General features: G+C 37.3%; 1 protein-coding gene across 1 annotated transcript in view; it reads left to right on the forward strand.

Annotated features, from left to right (window-relative positions):
- The window catches only part of COL4A5 (collagen type IV alpha 5 chain), a 142,726-nt gene that overhangs the window by 10,127 nt on the left and 117,754 nt on the right, over positions 1-14,845 (forward strand). The gene's annotated exons all lie outside the window — the stretch shown is intronic.

Raw genomic sequence — 14,845 nt, forward strand, 5'->3', positions numbered from 1 at the left:
GCCTGCGGCTTTAACACAATTTGAGTGCCTGGGAATCTCTTTGCTGCCTTAACGTGTTGGGAATGCTGGTCCTGTTCCGGAGCACCGGAGGCTGCTGGGATTGAGTGCGGTTCCTATGATCACTTTTGCGATCTCAGCCAATCTGGCGCTTTGCCATAGGAAAGCATTAGGAGGCTGGTGCGCATGCATGACAAAATGCGAGAGACCATCTGATAGAAATAGTGCTGTTTTACTCGGTTATTTTGCAAAAGTACCTCTAGTGGCTGTGATTATGGCAATGTTTCCAGCTGCGGGGCTAAACAAAGGGGACACATGGGACCCACATCTCTTTATTGAGATTTATTTATTTATTTATTTATTACTGTTATTTATAAAGTGCCAACATATTCCGCAGCGCTGTACAATTGGGAAAAAACGAACACAATAAGAACAGACCAATACAACAGGTGGAGGGCCCTGCCCATGACATTACAATCTAAATGTGACATGGTCTGCGTGCCTATAGTCTTCCATTTTAATTATTTAAGACACTTTCTTCAGCATGATGTCTCCAATATGTCATCTAGGAGTGTATAGTATTTAAGTGGATGTTATGATTTCCAATTTGACATTTCCAGAGGAATTGGACCCTTTTATAAATCCCATTAAAGTAAAATCTCCAGGCTGACAAACAGAAAGCCGAGAGGGTTTCCTGCCTCACTTGCTTTGAATTGTAAGTGAGTGCTTGTCACAGAAACATTGTTTTCACTGGTTGTCGCTCATGCTCTATGTGTCACGATGCTTCTTTAAGAGAGGCATCTAATTAGACACAAATCATTAGGATTGATAACTTCAAAGAGTGTAGATCAAGTTGCAGTGAAAATATTCCCTGAGGCTGGAATAAATTTAAGCTTTGTTATAGCTTTTGATGTCTAAATCGAGGATTAAGGATTTTTCTCTCTCTCTCTATTAACTGTATATATATATATTTCTTTTTTTATATTTTTTTATTTTATTATGTATTTTTTCTTTTTTCTTTTTTTCTTGGAGTGTTAGTTTAAGTATGTCTCTTTTGTCATATGTGTCATCCTCTCAGATTTATATGTGTATGATTAAATTTTACAAAATATGTAGGCTACAGACAATCATATGTCATTTACAGAGAACTACGTCCCAATAGCTTCACTAATATTACCCCAGTCAAGAAATAAAGCAAGTGATTAGTCAATAATCTATTGAGTGCAGCTAATTGATATAAGAACTTTTTAAAACAAATCTTATTTTCAAATCTGCCTCTCGCAGTCTGTTGGATGAGACTGCTGCATTCCCTAGGTTACAGAAATCAGATGTCTCCATGGCTTCTATTAACTTATGTCATGTTCATTTAATGAAACTACTTATGACGAGGTCTGCTTTTCGTTTGCTCAGTTGCTGTACAGAGCCAAGAAAGAACTGCACAAATGGTTTGTCAGTTTTATATATATTTCTAATAGTTATCTCTTTCCGCTTTCTCAAGGTAATGCTCATACCTACGTGCGCTGGTTATGGTTAAATATTTAATTACAATATCACCCAATTAGCCCTTCTAGCCCTTCCTGCTTCTATTGAGGTTTATGAGACTATAATTTTAATATTAGATCCGTGTGCACATTTACAGTCGGGAGGTATAGGGAGGGATTGTATGGGAGATGTTAGGCATTAGGCAGTCTTCACGCAGTATGCAACAATGGTTGCCATATTTGTCATGCTTATTTGCATGTGATCTGACGGCATAAAAAAAGTCAAATTGGACAAAAATATACATTTAAAAAAAAATATTAAATCTAACCTGCTTGGCAGACTGGGAAAACCATTGCACATTTGACCTATTATGATATCCTCCATCAAGCAGTGTAATTATCTATTTCTACTTTCTAAAATACAGTTTAAAACCGACTTCTTGTATGGGGACACAAACCAGCAAAAGCCCATTCATGGTTAATAAGATTCCTATAGAACAAGCTTGCCTAAAAGATAGATCCCCAGATATTGAAGAACTACAACTCGCATGATTCTTTGCATGCCTGTAGAATGATATGGCATCATGGAAGATGTAGTTTTATAGCATCTTGGGATCTACCTTTTGGGCACCCCTGCTATAGAATATGCCGTGTGGAGGACCATGTATTAAAGAGAAACTGTCCCTCACAAGTGTCTAATCTAGGTAGCAGATTGAGCTCAAGGTTTATATAGACTCTTTACAATCTGATGAAATAATTAATTGAGCCATTCCCATAGAAAAGTACTTCTCTGTGAATTACTGTGTTGCACAGCTATGAATTCATTTCAATGAAATATTATTCCTTTATTGATTGAAGAACAAACTTTGCATTTAACTTGCCTTCAGTAAGGAATATTTTCATAGATAGCATGAAGTTTTTAGAGAAGCTGCAGGCTATTCAAATCCATTTGTAAGATGCTAACAGACAGGTCCACCCTTAGGCGTGTGTTATTGTACACATGTTCCTTAGTACCTACTGTTTCGTGGATATGTTAAATTCTAATCTATCTGAAATAGTTTCACTGTAGTACCTGGTTCAGTGGCTAAAGGTCATCTCTGACCAGAGGGATTTTCAGGTTGATGGTTATACAGATGTGCTTATCTCTCTCAAATTCTGTCCTAGAATGTACAGGCATTTTAATACATTTTAATTCATTTGCAGGTCTTTGGAGTGTCAAGATTTCAGGTAATAAATGTCTAGAGCAGGGGTGCCCAATAGGTAGATCCCCAGATGTTATAGAACTACAGTTCCCATGATGCTCTGCATACATTTGGAATACCATTAGAATGGCAAAACATCATGGAAGCTGTTGCTTTAGAACATCTGGGGATCTACCTTTTGGGCACCCCTGCTCTAGAGCGGTAATCGGCCCTTGTTCTATATACCACTAAAATTTGTAACATTTGCTGATTAGCAAATGCTGAGGGCTACTGGTTGGCCATGGTTTGCCAGATCGCCTTATTATTATCTTTCCTAACATTTAGTTTCACAGCTTAACACCATTGCGTAACATACGCTGTCTTGAAATAGAAAGACCTGTGATGGTGAGCCTGTCTTATAGAGTGGAAGAAGTGGGGTAGAGGGAACTGGTGTGGGAAATGATATGGAGCATGGGAAGGAAGCTGACACAGTTAATTGATAAAGAGGATGGGTGGATGGGAAGAGGAATAATATAAAGGCTGTGAAAGAACTCGTAATAGAATGGAGCGTATTGTGATGGAGAAGGCACTGCAGGAAGAAAGTACAGAGATAAAGGGTGCAGAGAGATTAATCATTTGGAGGGGATATGGGTGAATATGGAGAAAAAGCTAATAAAAACGGAGAGAATGGCGGGTTGAGGGAAATTAAGGAAGGCAGAATTGAAACTTTAAAGGGATATTCCACTGTCCAAATAATGATTTTTTTTTAAAAAACCTTTTTTTAGATATACCCCAAAATTGAAATATGCATGCATTTAATTATGCATTCTTTTTCATTTGGGATATATCTACAAACAGCTTGCAACAGCTCTCGATCCAATGTCTGCTGTCTTTGCAAGCCCTCTCTTTCTTTCCCAGCAAAGACTTTTAGTAACTGTCCAATCACAGAGTTCCCAATACGGATCAATGAGAAGACTATGCAAGGAGGGTGCTCTGGGATGGAGCAGAGTGAGAAGAGCAGGAAGATGACAGAATCACAAGAGCCCCCACGAGACCCTAGGGACAAGATCCACATTGGATCCCAGGGACAGGATCCACACTGGATCCCAGGGACAGGATCCACTCCAGCAGTACCAAAAGTAAAGAGAGGCTGGGTGGACTTAAATAAAAAAAAAAAGAAGAAGAACACAAATTGTAATTTGTGAGTGTCTGTCGACGAGTGTGTGTGTCTATTAAAATTAGCTTAACTCAATTCATGTGATTTGTAGTAATATTCATATGTGTGTTTGTATGTCTATATGTATATGCATACACACACACACACATACTTTAGGGGTATGGAGTGTCCCTTTAAGTAAATAGATTAAGGAATAAAAATAGGCAGAAGAGAATAAAATGAGGAATGGCCGAATTAAAATCGTGTCTGGGCACTTTAAGGTATTTTATTTGATAACTGCAGGAGGTCAGACACTTGACTTCTATTATGTTCCACATTACTGGAACATATGGTGTATTCAAAATGTACATTAGACAACCCTTTCAATGTAAAAAAAAAACAAACAGAAAAGGCATTAACTAATATCCAATCTATAATGTATCATTTAGAGACAACAATGCATGGGTGTTGTTGGAGAGAATAAGAACATGTTTTGCAACATATTTCTTAACATTCTGGCCACCAAGGGGTAAACTAGACTATAAAAGTGCAAATGACTGCATATATTGTCAAAAGGAAATTGGTCAATGTAAACCAAGAGAGATATTCCAAGCCTCTTGGGAATGGATATGTGTCTAACAATTCTGAAGAATCAACTCAAAACCGTTTCACACAGACTGCATGCATCCAAACACTCACAGATCTACATAGAAAAAGACATAAAGAGTACCACCATGAATGGTGTCTCTAAAAAAATAGAAAACTAGTTATATGTGAAAGGTTTTAATCAAAATATGTCATAGCTATTTATAAAGTGAGATATTTGTGGAGCTTAAAAAATAAATTTCTCTCAATAAATACAAAGATTCCGTAAGTCCCATTGCTCCTCATTGCACGTTTAATCACTATGTTGTACCTACTACATTATTTGCAAATGTTTTGTTGCAATTTTATAATTATTATTTATGGGACTACAACTTCCTTTATGCATACAGGTCAGCAAATTGTATAATTTGCGATCAGTTAGTAAAACCAAAGCTTGCTGTTGCTAAAATCAAATATACTATTTATGTTATTTATGGGCTTCAAAAAGCTTTGTTATAAGACTGAAAGAAGTAGATTTATGAGATAGGTATCGCCTGAAATGATCTTTTACAGAAAAGAAATCTCAAAAGCAATATAGTCAGCAGTATGTAAAATGATGCACCCTTTAAGAATGTTGGAAATCTATGCCAGCACATAGTTTAGCAACTATGATTATAAAAATAGGAAACTTATAAACACACACAGACCACGTTGTCTCAATTAAGTGGTTTTGGTTTCCGGGCCTTTTAGGTATTAATCCTGGGATGAAACTGCAATGCCTCCATTGTCTTAGTTACAATCACTAGAGGCACTTCCCCTGTGAGAACTGAGTCAGACTTGGCTTTCAATCATATGATACCCCCTCGAGAGCACAGGGTAGCCTCCCTCTAGCCTCCCAATGCTTCCCTATGGTAGTATTGGGATGGCTGAGATCATCAATCGTGATAAACTAATCCACAGAGGCAGAGCGGCTGTAGTGAGATCAGCACAGAGAGGGTGTAAAGGCAAGTAAAACACACGTTTTATACAATCACATGGGGGGGTCACCAAAATAGGTATGGTAAAACTATAGCATTAGAAATACATGTTGTCTTCATAATACTATGGTGTTTATTTAAAATCCAGAAATTTTGTTACATACAGAATTGTTTACATGTTTGTCATGTTGTATCAGATATTTTATTATTCAGCTCCAATTCGTTCTTATTTTCCTTGTGCCACAATAAGGAAAATGAAAGGAAGGCTTAATCCAGTCCATTAAGAAGCCTTGGTTAGCTGTTCTGGTTACACATGCGCTATTGATCACCAGCTACTGTTTGACTACAACACCCATGATGGTTTGCCAGTCAGTGCAGTGTGAAGCCTTGTATAACTGGCAAACATTGGGTACTGGCAAACATTGTAGTCTACAAACTGGTATTGAATTGCATTGTAGTGATGTTGAAATTATTTGCTGAACACAAATAGTGCACGGATGAACCTACATGTGTTATTACTTAAAGTAGAATTGTGACTTGTTGGATTGATGCATTTTTTTTAACAATCCCCTCCCCCCCGCCCAAGGTTGTACATCAGCTGAATGGTGGCAGATAGTTGATCGACAGTGATATACTTAACCAAAGCTCTCCTGGCTCCACTTCCCCTCAGTTCCTGGCAAACGATGAACCATGAGATTATGTGCAACAGCCCAAAGTCATCCTCACATCTTTTCCAAAATGCACAGCCATCTTTTGTGCATCATATAAGAAGGTACCTTTTCACATCAGCCATCCCGAGCTTAGTGCTTTTCAAAGAGATATAAAGGAAATACTCAAAATATCCTCTAAATCCTATTTAATTTCATAAAAAGGGCTTGACACCTAGATTATTGACTTAGTACCTTTTCCCACAATGTATCATACCATTACAATGTATTTCCCCATTCCATTCCTATATCCAGTAAGCCATGACCATGAGGTATATAGACAATTGTTCATATTATACACACCTGTACCAAACTCTGTTTACTATTAAAGTTCCAGATAGTCTTTAGCAGGTGTGCTACCGGGGAGAGAAGTTGCCAAAAACTAATGGAATTCCACAGCTCAACACATTGCCTGACCTCATCTGAACTCCCTTCACCAGTCTCTTTCAGTCTAACCTGATTTAACTACCTCCTTCTATTATACCTACACACCACCCTCCAGCATTACCTATCCTTCCACCACTTAAATTACAAACCCAGTGTGATTATATCTGATTTTAATATTTAATGTGTTCTTTAATAATTGTATAATAGGTTAATCAAACTGCAAGCTACATTTCCTTCATAAAACCTAATTCAGTTTGATGCCAACCGAATCAATGTTATTTATGCGCTCCCTGTCGCTGATGATTACATACTGTTTTAGTATGTTCAATACTTTTTGATGTCATGTCTGTACTGATACCAGTAAACTTAGAATGGTACAAAAGAAACTTCAAATAAAGTGAACTTTATTATGATTTATGAATTTTATTGTGGAGCATAATGAATGCATTGTTAAGGAAAAATATCCCACTCTAAAAAAAGAGTAAAAATAGAATGAAGAATGAAAAAGAGGAAAACAATAAGGACGGAGGGATTTTAGAATCTAAACACAGGCCAGCGGATGTGAATTACAAGAACATGTTTTGTGTTGGCCCAAGTAAGATGGATTTTTGGCAGGTTATATGGATTATGTGACATGCGCAGTAAAGCAGTCATGGTCAAGTCATAGTACCTACCTGATCGTTATACACCTATTATTAATATCATCATTCTTTTTATAAGCACTTACTTAATGCCATATTGCACCACAGTTTATTATTCTACAACAAGGACAGAAGACAGCAAATAATTAACAAATAATGTGCTCAAGAGATCCTTTCTCAAATGATCTGGTAATAGATATAGTGTAGGTTTCTGGGTACTAGACTTTTTTAAAATCAAATATTCTCATCTAACCCATAAACACATTTGCAGGGGGGCATAAGGGGGACTCCTTTACATGAGCATTCTACTTCACTATGTACATCAAGACTTGCTGGTGTAAGAGCTTTTCATATTCTGGACTTGTGCATCACTCTACATTCACATCAGGGTTCTAGAACACATTCGCGGAGCCAGCTCAGGACAGATGTACCTTTCAGAACACTTCTATGGCACAAGTTATACAGCTTAATGTCTCTGCAGCTGATGTGAGAGGTGTCGAATGTTTTCCAATTCAACCTCAAATGGATGCAATCGATAAAAAAATAAATAAATAACTTGAGAAACTATCTGTTCTGATGAATGACTATATCAATCAGCCTTTTTAAAATACAGGATATTTTCCTTTTTTTCCCATTAAAACTATTTTAAAGTTATAATGGCCCATGAAAAACCAGACTGGCCATTGCAGAAAAGGCTAAAGACGGTGCTGAATTGCAGTGATTTCCTACCTACAAACTCTTGACACTTAAAGCTGATATGTTTTTGAGGAATGTATTGAACTGGAGAGTTAGTACCTGGAAACTGACTGGTTTTGGCATGTTTGCTCATGCCTGAAAATGTACTAGTCGCGGAATGTATAATAGTATACACAAAGATTATAGAAATCAAACTGGTGCTCTGGTGTATTTTCAGTCTCTTTTCTTTGGGGGAGTAGAAACGCTTTGCATACCAAAGGGCTGAACAGTGCATGGCAATGCCGACTTAAACTAATCTTCATTGCATAATAGATGCCCACTTTATACATCCTTGTACATTGATAATGTATACTCCAAAGATTTGTGTGTTTATACAGGTAAATGTGGAATCTAGGTAATTTATTTTTTTCCATACTCTTGTTTGCTGTGTTCAGCAGCAATCTGGTGATTTTTTTTTATTAGAATATACTTGGTAGATGATATTTCTGAGTACAGTGGTCTTGTATGTTCAGCAGCCTATAGCTGAGGTTGATGACGATGAGCACCATGGTTTTAGATTAATCTGAGTTATATTATTGTAGATACTGTTACAAGGCTTTTGAGTGAGGATGGCCTAGCCTACAATTCAGAGCATACATATCAAATGTCTATGAAGATATGGAATAAAAGATAAGATAAGAAAAATATAATAAAATAGAATGTTCATCAGAGGTTACTATTTGAAGGCATGCATTTAAGATCTGGAAATATTTAAGTTAAAGGAATATAGTTAAAATATAGCATTCGGGATACTTACAAACCTGTATTCCTAACAATATAGTGTTCTTCTCTGCCTTTAGTTTAAGGCTCCTCAAATCTAAATAAAAACTGGAAAAAATAGGTTTTATTTACCTTATTTTCCATCTCCACAATCCAGTCCCTGCAGCCGCTTGATAGGCCTCTGTGATGTCATGTCAAACGCTTCTTTTTTTTATCTAATTCAATTCAGGAGCATTGGGGACAAATAGTGCGTGCAAAATGGAGGTTAGCAGTGGAAATGCGTCTAGGGGCTTCAGGAAGATGTCCACTAGAAGCATATTTAAAACACTCACCCTTCCATATGTCACACCAACTGATGAAGCTGGACGAATGGCGAAATTCTTTGGATTAGAGGATGTTTTATTGTTTAAACGTATTACGTGTTATATTTAATACATTTGTTCCATCATTCAGAGTGAAGTGAATCATGCATGTGCTTTTACACTTGCATCTGGATTAAAGAGGGGGTTAGGTGCCACCGCTAATTGGCACTGAATATTGGTTGCACCTAGATTGGTCTTAGAAGGCTCCATATAGGGTGAGCAGTACAGATATAGGTTATCAGCTCCATTGCTACATTTAACACACTGCACAATTGGTGGGTTCTCGTGTGTCCCTTTATTTTTAGTAATCCGGGAGCATTATCAGTGAAGAAACGTGGTACACTGCCACAAAAGGTGAATAAGCTATTGTGATCTTAGTCGATCCCAGTAAGCTCAATCTATGTGAGTGGGCAGCCTGCTGTTTATTACTATTGAATACCTGTTATCTTACAATAATTCACTAGAGTTTTGCATTTGTCCTTTTCCTTTTTGTGTTCTTGTGAACATCCTTTTATATGTGGAAGGGTGAATGTGTCACTTACCTTTTAATATCTAGTGCTCCACTGTCGTTTGTAGTGTTTTAGACCACTGTTAACTACATTGTTTGTGCCACTAAATTTGGGGTGCATTATTTTGGGAAGCACCCACACAGTACTAGTAGCAGGCCTAATTTAGATTTGCATAAACCATTCAATAAGCACATTTTATTTTCCAGATTTATTTATTTAGAAGAACATTTACCCTGTATAAACATTATCATATCTACTAAACATCAATGTTTTACATTGCATGGTTAAATATAAAGACCGCTGCACCCAGATTACTACACTGAGATGAAGTTGTCTGGGATCCTTCAGTGATCCTTGAAGATTGTGGAGGTTGCTATCTAGGAGAAAATGAAAAACAACATTTTGTTTTTTCTTTGTAGCAGGATTGAATTTTGAGTGGAATCAGTAGTAAAGGTTACTCAAACAAACAAACAAAAAAAAAAAACATGTGTTTTCATAAACCTTTCAGAGGTGCCCCAGCCACCTCCCCCCCCCCCCCAAAAAAAATATAAAAGAAATGCTAAAATGTATTTCCATCCCATACAACTCACTAGAGTTTGTGGGTAGCCGGGGAGGACAGGGTGGCACATGGGGTGGGAATAGGCCACCACTGGTTGTTTGGCACCGGCATGCTCTGCATGCTGACATCAGACAGCAGTTTTTCAAAGAATTAACATTAGTCAGCCTGGGGAAATGATGAGTTGACCAGGCTGGCTAATGACAGCGCCGGCAGCTAAGTGGTTAATTTAAAAGTGACACTCAACACATACAGATTCCACGCACTATGACCACTTCAAATCGATGCTTGGGGTAATCCTTTAAGCACATTGTATATTAAAAAGGTATTGTTTGACAGTAAACATGTCTAGGGATCTTAACTGGCATTACTTCTGTTATGATACTATAGAGTTTTGTGGTAATGGACAGTGTCAAATAATGGGTAAAGGCATTGTAGGTTGCGTTTTTATAAAACAGGATAGCTAAAGGTGTGGAATGTGAGGAATTAGGAACAGTATAGGGATAGTTATATCTCAAAAGCTGGGCATTCATTGGTAGCTGTAACTGTTTAATCCAGGGTAAACATTAATGTTTCTAGAAACCAGTCTCATATGGATCTGAATTGCATCCAGTTCAGATAATAATGAATGGATATTGTTATTACTGTGATTAATTATAAAGTCAACATTTTCTGCAGAACTTTACATTTTTATAATATAACACGTAATTAACATATAACAAAGAGGTCAATTAACGTAAGCTCTTGTCAAACAACTCACTATAGAACAAATGATTTCTAACAAAATATAATTTCTTGTCATCTACAGACATAATTTGACCAGTTACAAATGCACATTTTGCTAAAAGTGAGTGCACTGAGCATTATGTTATTGACCTCTGTTGTTAAAGGGACACTATAGTCACCAGAACAATATAATAATCATTATATTCAGGCGTTTTCATGCAAACTCTGCCTTTTCAGGGAAAAGGCAGTGTTTTCATTGCCCCTAGGGACACCTCCAAGTGGCCACTCTTCAGATGGCCACTGGAGGTGCTTCCTGACTCAGTGCTGCACAGTAGGCAGCCTTGCCATAGAGCGTTCCCATGCTCTGCATGGAGATGCTGAATTTTCCTCATTTATTCAATGCATCTCTATGAGGAGGTGCTGATTGGCCAAAACAGTGTTTGCCCCCGCCCCTTGCCGATTTTAGCCAATCCTATGCTTTCCATTTAGGAAAGCATATGACTAGCTAAAATTCGGCAATTTTGATGATGTCACCAAGCGGGTGGGGCCAGTGCCAGCAGACCTGTGGAGAGCTGAAAATAAGGTGAGTTTTAACCCATTACGAGGATGCTAAGGGGGAGAGAGAGGGGGGGGGGGGGCAAGCAACCTAAATGGTGAGTTTTCACTATAGGGTCAGGAATACATGTTTGGGTAAACCTTTTGGCGACAGTTTAACCATGAAGTGGAGGATCCAACACCTGAGGTGCTCAGCTTCCATTCCCGTCTGCAGTGCAGTACCAGAAAAAGTTAGCTGGGCGGCCGCTGATTGGCTAAGAGTATCAGTGGATACTTTTAGCCTGCAATGGGCACTCACTGAGAAAAATAGTACGTGCTATAGTTTTTTGTGAGCACTCACAGTATAGGTGCTATTGCTTCCTTCCCACTTAAACCATGTTACTACCATGCATAACTATGAGTTTATTGCAGCATGTACCCATTGCCATACCTAATTGCTGCATAGAGCATCACTCTTTACATTTTTTTTTATATTTTTTGTATTTTGTAAATCACTGCATTAATAGCTATATACCAAATACTAGTAAACCACCTGTATGTTCATCATAATTGGTTACAGTCCATGTGGTATAGACTATAAATAACTTGCATCTGCTCTATAAGATATAAAAAAATATAAACTCTACCTAATGTAGATATGTAATCAGATTTGTATTTCAATGTTGCTACATTTTCTTTTCGACTTTATATTTTCCATTTATCGGTTTCCTCAGCAGGATACAGATCAGGTTAGCAATTATTGACACGAATGAGGATCGCTCCGCTATATACATATTTTTTCTGTGTGTAAATAGATTTTTAAAGTGAGCAGGTGTCTAAAGTATAAAACAGTATAGGCCAATTCAACTTGGCAAAGGTGTGAGGTAGAGCAATTGAAATTTAAAAATGGGGGGTATTTGCTAAGCATTGACTTGATATGAGTTGAAACCTGAATTTAGGCAAAACGTGTTCATGTGTAAAATTCCCCAGCGCAAATCATAACTATTGTAAATCGGAATTTTTAAAATTCATTTTCCAATTCACTAAAACTACATTTAAAGGCATTTTTCTTGCTAATCAGGTGGGAGACTTTCAGACATGTTTTATCAAAGATAAATGCTCAAGTCATCGCTCAGTAAAGTCCAGTTTTAATTAAATATATAATACTAGTTAGCAGATAACATCTACTATAACCTTTTATTTGAAAGTGCTTTTGCTAGCCTATTTTACATTTATGTACATTAACAGATCACCTATTAACTTCAGTTAATTGGATTGTTTTTGCATACCCAATAATGTTTAACTCATGGAGTATTTTCTGTGATATGTTTGAGTTAACTATTTGTCATGTTACACATGTTGCCACAAAGGGATTGCATTATAAATATTTATTAAAAAATTAAAAACATATAACCCATTACAGGAACAATTAAAAGACTGCTATTAGGTAAAGCAGACAAAAGTTTCTTATTTCAAAGCCATGGATTTATCTATCTACTGGTTGTCCCAGTGTAACTTTAAAATGTCACGTAACTTCACTAGTACTGAGGGTTTGCATAGAACATATCTCTACTTTCTATCTAGGAAATTGTATATATATATATATATATATGTGTGTGTTCTCTTGGGTCCATCAGAGCACCAATGCTTGTGGAAGACAGAGAATATACCACAAGGGGTTCTAATTCTGTCCATGTGTGCTACATTCACAAGCTTTAGATGAAAGTTACTGTCAGGGCTCCCGGCTCGGCGCGATGCGCGTTTGTGACCAAGCGCAACGACCGCCCCAGCATGCTGAGCTTACCTGCTCAGCGGCGAGCCGGGAACCGCTCCTCCACGCCGCTCGGAAAAAAACAAGATGGCGCCGACCATGCGGTCACGTCCATCAATGGCTCCGCCCCCCAAAATTATACGAACCTGCGCGTGACATCACAACGTCAACGCGCACGCACGTTCTGGGGTCAGAGGTCACCCTCTGACCAATCATGACCAATGATTTTTGTTGTCTTAGAGAAAAGAGATATATACATTTTATAATTTATATAGAACGTAGAATAAGATATACTACACTTCTTGGTATATGTCTACTGAACCACTGATACTACGTCCTCTTCCAGCCACACATTCAGCAGTTTTATTCTGTAGGATGGAATGCATGGATTTACCTGAATAGTTATTATCTGAGTATATGGACATTGTCACTATGTAATCTTGCTAATAGACCATTACAGGGGTTCTTAGGTGTGGATGTTTGTTATGTAAACAGGTGATTAGCTGAACATAATTCCTGTAGTTAAAGGAATCATTAAGAGCCACAATAATTCAAAAGACGGAATCCCTCCTCGAGTAGAATTTTACAGCAGAGTATGAGTCCACCACACTTTTCACTGGCTTAGTAGAGGAAAGGTCTGATGCAAAATGTCAGTGTGTGTGAGGTACCCTGCGATGTGTCCTGTCCCACATGCTCATGGTCACCAGCCTTAATTATTAAATCAATGTAGGCTTTTACATGATTCTCCTATGGACAGAAATTTGATCCATAAAACGTTTAAATAAAAACTTCTCACACAATAAGTGGAAGAAAGTGCCCATATTCATTCACCTTTTTTTTTTTTTTTTTTTTTTTTTTTTTTTTATAATTTTCCCATTGACCAAACAAGAAAAAACATGCACACATCACATACAATATAATGATTAATCTGAGGAAATCAATATGATACCAGCTAATTTCATAGAAAGTCAGTTTGACTCCTCAAGAGAGAAACCATATCACAAACAAAACATATAAAACAGTGTAACATACCACACATAGATGTCGGTCATCAAAAGCCCCACCATTCCTGCCCCTTAAGAGAAAAATGTGATCTGTTACTCAATGTCATATTCTCTTTCCATATCATCTAAAATACTCATCCCTTTATTCAATGGACATACGTCTCGGTACAGATGGCTGATTTTATTCATACCCCATTCCATTTTTAGTTGGTATTTAACCTGATGCCTAAGATGTGTTGCAGAGAAGGCCTGTGCACTCTTCCTGGACACATCCATTCATTTTCATGAATTCTTATTTATTTATTTTTAATTATACATAAGCCCTACATCTGGCATCATAAAAAATAAGATAATGTATTTGCATGATTCTGTCCCCAGTGCATGAATGTACTCCAGATACCCAGATTTTTTCAAAAAGGCATGTATAGGTCAATCTCAGAATGCAGTTAGCATTCTGACTGTGCAAACACAGTACATTAGAGTTTAAAAGAAGTATTTTCCAATCTATATCTTTGGTAGCTGTATCACTAGCCCAATAGATAGATTATATTTTGTTACCTACTTAACTGGGACTTTACACAGCACATCTTTCTCTCTAGACATTAAAGTAACCTGAGTGTGCTTTAAGATTATGGGCCTCCCTTTAAAAATAAAAAAATAAAAAATGAAAAAACAACAATTTTTTAAACTACTAACCTTTTCGGTAATCTGGCACCAATGACAATAGGTGCTCCTTTTTTTTAGATGTAGGGCCAAACCAATGTGTCTGATCGAGAAGCACTGAGGTTGTAGAATGCATGTGTGGCAATCAGTATG

The sequence above is a fragment of the Pelobates fuscus genome, chromosome 9, assembly GCF_036172605.1.
Source record: "Pelobates fuscus isolate aPelFus1 chromosome 9, aPelFus1.pri, whole genome shotgun sequence".
NCBI lineage: Eukaryota > Metazoa > Chordata > Amphibia > Anura > Pelobatidae > Pelobates > Pelobates fuscus.